Source organism: Malus sylvestris, chromosome 2, assembly GCF_916048215.2.
Source record: "Malus sylvestris chromosome 2, drMalSylv7.2, whole genome shotgun sequence".
Lineage (NCBI taxonomy): Eukaryota > Viridiplantae > Streptophyta > Magnoliopsida > Rosales > Rosaceae > Malus > Malus sylvestris.
The window spans coordinates 37,798,192-37,804,682 of record NC_062261.1 but is presented as its reverse complement, the minus strand read 5'-3'; positions in this window follow the sequence as shown (position 1 = coordinate 37,804,682).

Sequence of the window (6,491 nt, the reverse complement as noted above, 5' to 3'; positions counted from 1 at the left end):
GTGAAATATGAGTATCAAATTTAGCCTAAAAGGACATAGTGGTTTCTAAGGCCACACGCCATAACACACCGCAGTCGGCGGCCACAACTCGCTGAAAAATTCACTTAACACCAAAATGGCACAAATTACATCAAACAAATGTCAAATATGTAATCAGAGTATCGAATTTAGACTTAAAAGACCAAGTGATTTCTCAAGCTATGTGTTGCAACACGCGGCGGCCAGTGGCCACAACTCGCCAAAAAATTCAACTAACACCAAAATTGCTCAAATTATATCAAAATGAATATCGTGAAAAGATGAGTAATATTTATACCTTCATCGAAGTTCGATTATGTCGGAAAATGCTTGAAAACCAAGAAAAAAGGCAAAAAAACCCTAGAAATGGGTACATGTCGATGTGACGTCACTTGAACTCCAACTCTTCAAACTTTGCTTGGGTCTTGCTTGTGGGGTCCAGGGGATTCGGATAATGGTGGTGGACGACATTGGAATGTTCATAAATGGTGAGATTGCCACTGTGAGCTTGAAGAAGTTGATGGCTCTATTTTTCGTGAAATAAGGACCATATTCGCTCAGGTTTGGGTGGAAATGCAAGTGGGAGTGACCCTGAGTTGTCTGGTGGTGACGGGTGGATGTGCTTTGCCGAAAAAACTGACGGATTTTCTACAGCAGTCTAGTTAGGGAACCTAGTTGTGTACGGGTCAATGGAGAAATCTGACCTGGCTGCTGCCTTACTTACACTGATTGGTCCCCTTCCAAATAAGAGGGACTTGCTTTTTATAGTAAGTCCCAAAATTACTATTTTGAACCGATTACCGATGCTCGTAACTTCTTTATAGCTCTGTTTCGCAAATGGTTTTTATCACACGTTCGTGAGATCGAGCTCTATTTGAAAATACTAAGACTGACCTCGAAAGGTCTATGAATTTTTAATGACTAATTACGGAAAATCACACTTTGTTAATAACTACAATTCTATAAGGGAACTGTTATTAGCATTCCAAGAATCTCATTCTACACTCCTCACAAGTCTATTATTCTTTCTAATTATAGAAAGTTTGGAGTGCAAAATGAGATTTTTTGAGTGCCAATAACAATTCCCTTCTATAATTAACAAAATTAAATATTTAAATTTTGAAAATATGAAATCCGAGATTTTAAATAAAGAAATCTAGGAATAAGTTTTCACATATTATATTGATCCATCACCCTAATTTGAGTGGGTTAACATATGATTTATCTAATGGATAAATCCTACATTTCCCACTAACCCATATGAAGTGTGGCATAATCTCAATCAACTCACATAGTACACATCCATTCTATCCTTCACCTCACATAAGAAAAAGGATGCGCAACCTTGTGAGAAATGAACGTACATATCCAAGAAGGTTGTTATTATCATCAAACTAAGAAGAACGTGTATATCTAGGAGCACTGTTACGCAATGATGTTTTAAAAATATTCATAGCAAAAAACGCTCTCTCCACCGAAGTGATTGTCATCAGCAACACTAAAACCAATGTCAGAAGCTTATATATTTGTCAAGATGAATTGAAAGATTCATGAGGTCCACCCATCAAATTCTTTAGGATAAAATTAAACGGAACAAACTATTTTTTGTTGGCCAAAAGGTGCATAATAAATGATTAAAATAAGATTTTTTTTTTTTTTGAATCAAAATAAGATTAATCTAATACCATCTTCAACCCTTGGATTAAAACATAAAATGTTTAACCCATAAAATTTAGGTTTTAACCCAAAAACATGTTTTATGCTCCAACCTTTCTAGGTTAAATTTTTAGTCTGACATTATTAAATAATGAATTTAGGAATCTAAAAGTAACTTTTTTTCCAAATTTTAATCAAAATAAGATTAATCTAATACCACCTTCAACCCATGGATTAAAACCTAAAATTTTTAACCCAAAAACATGTTTTCTGCTCCAACCCTTATAGGTTAAATTTTTAGTATGAGATTATTAAAGAATGAATTTCGGATTCTAAAAGTAACTTTTGTCTAAAAAAAATTATGTAGACTATCCTAATTTAATTTTATGAACATTTTAACCTAAAATATGTAGATTCCAATAAATATTGAAAAATCACTAAACTGACACCATGAAACTTGTGGAACACCATGAAAGTATATGAAACACATGAAAGAATTTTTATTTATTTTTAATTATTTTAGCCATTGGATTTAAATTTGGACCATTAGATCTTTTTTTTTTACAATTAGATTTGATCATATTAGATCTTAGCTGTTGGATTCAATGAGTCTGTAAATATAAAACTGAAAAAAAGTTACACATATGGTGGACCAACTCACTAACCCAAGAGGAATTTTGGGCTACATTTGCCCCAAAAATAAGTTTTGGGTTAAAACTCATAGTTGGCCCGAGGGTTGGAGCAAGTTGGGGTATGTTTAGAATCTAAAATTTGAGTTTTACTCCAAGGAGTAGATCTAAAAAGAATAAATCAGGTGGCGTAAATGAAGACGTTACACTGCACTTTCTCCTTATCTGTGAAAAATAAAAAACCTAGGGGTATTACCAAAGAAGAATTAGAACCAATGGGGAGTAAACAGAGTTGAGAAGGAATCAAGGGCAGAAAATTAAATTTTCATAGCATCAGGACATGTGGTAACATTTATGTAGCGATAATGAAAGTGGTGCTGCATTCACCTTGTGGCTCATAAATTAATAAATAAAAAAAATTATTTTCCATTTTTTCAAAGGGTAGTGCTATACAAAAAATAATAAAAAATAATAATAAAATTAAAAACAACAACAACAAAGCCTTTTCCTACTAAATGGAGTCAGCTGTATGAATTCTAGAACGTCATTGTGTTTGGTTTTGTGTCACGCTTTCTGTTAGATCCAAGTACTCTAAGTCTTTTCTTAGAGTATCTTCCAAAGTCTTTCTAGGTTTTCCTCTACCCTTTCAGCCATGACCTTCTATCCCGTATTCGCATCTTCTAACTGAAGCGTCAGTAGGCATTCGTTTCACATATCCAAACCACTGTAACCGATTTTCTCTTATCTTTCCTTCAATTTTGGCTACTACTACTTTACCTCGGATATCCTCATTCCTAATCTTATCCTTTCTCATGTGTCCACACATTCAATGAAGTATTCTCATCTCCGCTACACCCATTTTATGTACATGTTGATGCTTCACCGTCCAACATTCCATGCCATAAAGCATTGTCGGCCTTATTGTCGTCGTATAAAATTTTTCCTTGAGCTTCAGTGGCATACGACGGTCACACAACACTCCGTGCATTTGTAAGATAGATCCTATGGTTGAGGTCTCCATCCAATTCTCCGTTCTTTTGTAAGATAGATCCTAGGTAGTGAAAACGGTCACTCTTTGATACTTCCTGGTCTCCAATCCTAACCCCTAACTCATTTGAGCCTCCGTTTGCACTGACCTTACACTCCATATACTCTGTCTTTAACCGACTTAGGCAAAGACCTTTAGATTCCAACACTTCTCTCCAATAGTTAAGCTTCGCATTTACTCATTCTTGAGTTTCATCTATTAACACTATATCGACTATGAAAAGTATACACCAAGGAATATCATCTTGAATATGTCCTGTTAACTCATCCATTACCAATGCAAAAATGTAAGGACTTAAAGATGAGCCTTGATGTAACCCTATAGTTATGGGGAAGCTTTTGGTTTGTCCTTCATGAGTTCTTATTGCAGTCCTTGCTCTATCATACATATCATTTATAGCTTGGATATATGCTACTCGTACTCATTTCTTCTCTAAAAACCTCCAAAGAATGTCTCTTGGGATCCTATCATACGCTTTTTCCAAATCTATAAAGACCATGTGCAAATTTTTTTTCATATCTCTATATCTTTCCATCAATCTTCGTAAGAAATAGATTGCCTCCATGGTTAAGCGCCCTGACATGAACTAAAATTTTAAACTAAATTGCCTCCATAGATTGGCTCAAAGGGTAAGAGATAGATGCCTCCATAGATTGGCTCAAGAGGTAATGCTATAGGAAGACTAAATTTTTTAATTAAATTTGCAAACTGTTATAAAACATTAAACATTTAAAATTAACAAGATGATGACCATGTGGACCAAAAAAAAATCAAGAGAAAAAAAATTAAATATTACTTTGAAAACAACGAACCAGGAAATGATGGAATGATGATTTGAACAGAGTGCGAAGGAACAAAGAAAAAGGTATAAGCAGACGCCTGGATAACAAAAGATGGCATGTAGTTTCAAAAGGAATTGATTCCTCAGGGGGGTAGGAGAAATATTTTATTTTAAAAAAAAAAAACTGTTCATCTTTTTCTTTCCCTCCCACCCGAGCAACCACCTCCATCTTCTCCTTCTTTCTCCATCACCACCACCCATTCAAACTTTGAACAAACCAAAAATCGATCCCTGTCTAATAAAACAATAATTTGTACAAAAATCAGGTTGGGCTGGAAATGGCGGTGGCGGTGGAAGATGGTGGGGATTTTGGGGACTTGGGGACTTGCATTTTGGTGGTGGGGGTGCTGGGAATGCAATTTTTAGGAAGTGGGTTGGGGTTCTGCCATGGCTTCCAGATTTCATCTCCACCACTACTGGTTTTTATGTTGCTGGATCAGGGATACCTTTGCGGATTGTGGGGGTGAAAGGTAGCCAGGTGGCTGTGATGGGTTGGGTGATGGAGGTGGTTCCGATGGGAAGAAGATGAGAATGTTAGCTAGGGTCGGAGAGAAGTGGTTGCCCAAGGTTTGAATGGGTGGTGGTGATGGAAAAAGGAGGAGGAGATGGGATGGAGGTGGGAGGGGAAGAAGAAATGAGCAGCTTCTTTTTTTTTTTTTAATAAAATATTTTTTCTTAGTAATAATTAGACTTTTTTTTTCTTAATTTCATTTTGCCTATGTTTTACTCAGATATCAGTTTTTTATATGTTTATAAATATTTTCTTATTCAATAAAAATTTGAGGTTTTTTTTTTAATTATAAGGGTAAATTAGTAAATATATGTGGAGATTTTTTACTCAAGGAGTTATATGAAAGAGAATTAAAATCTGAAGGGTGTGAGTGTAATGTCTTAAACGTGAAGAAATTTTGTGAAAAGTCGATAAACTTCAGAGGCTATTTGTGTAATTAAACTTATAAAGTATATCGAGGTAGAGATTTCGAGCCAAATCACCACTCTGAAGTGAGTTGTCATGCATCAGGCAACTCAATGTGTCTTTGATAACATACAAACCTAGTACCTGGTCAGTAAATTCTACAAAATGTCGAGAAAAATTCAGTAAAATTAAGCTAACTGGTCTACTACACCACCATTAAATGACTAAAAAGGATATATATCAAATGTGATATAATAATTTTTTTTTTTATATTTAAAATCTTATCTTCTCCATCTCCCTCAAGCGTTTGTTGCTGGCAACACCCCAAATCCCCAACCCAACCAAGCCCAGCACCACCACCAACACCTCAAAAATTCCAACCGCAGCCCTACCGCACTTATAAGTTAATTGTTGGGGCTGCATGTTTATTTAAAGTAAAAATTAGGTTCACATACCTCTTTTTATTACTCCATTAATTAAAAATTTATTCTTTTTTAACTTTTTATCAAGGTACTTAAGTATTAATAAATGTCATTAATTATTTCAATAATAAAATATTTGTTATTTCTAAATATATTCATTTAGTGTTACAAATGTTACTTTGGTAATAATATTTGGTATATTTATATTTATGGCTAAATTTTTTATCATATATTTTTATTTTTATTTTGTACTCATTTTTAATTTGCAACCCTTTTTTTTATTTGTACCAATTTTCTTTTCACTTTTAATTTGTACCCATCTATTAATTTCTTTTTGTGCCCATATTTTTTAAGTTTTATTTGTATTTGTACCCATATTTTTTTAATTTATTTGTACTCATTTTTTATTTTACTAAATGTACCCATGCTAATTATATGTATTTATTTTATGTTTTAAAATATATCAGTAGTTATTTTTTAAAATATGTTAATAATTATGTGGGTACATTATTTGACACACCCCGACCCGAAATGTCCACTAGGACTCTAAATCGAGCTGTGCTGGTCGACACCCTACTCCCGAATTATTTATTTTGAGAAATAATTATCGGTGATAAGTCCAATTAGACACTAGTTTAATTAACTATCATTACTTACGTTTCCTTATTTCAATTTCTTGATTCTTCACACATTGATTTATGAACAACATTTAACCACCAAATCATAAGGTTAAATCTCATATTTTCCACCAATTTCCTTCACATAGCTCAATTCCCCAAACAAGACTATTGTCTCAATTATTTAGTCTCATTTATTGTATGGCTGCATCTAATATCTCGTTAGACTGCCTACGTACCCTAAATAGGGATCAAGTCATTCGTAGTTCACACTAGTACTTCAAAGCATTCACATTAATTATATGTAGGTAATATGCATAAGTCAACTTAAAATGTTTGTGGAA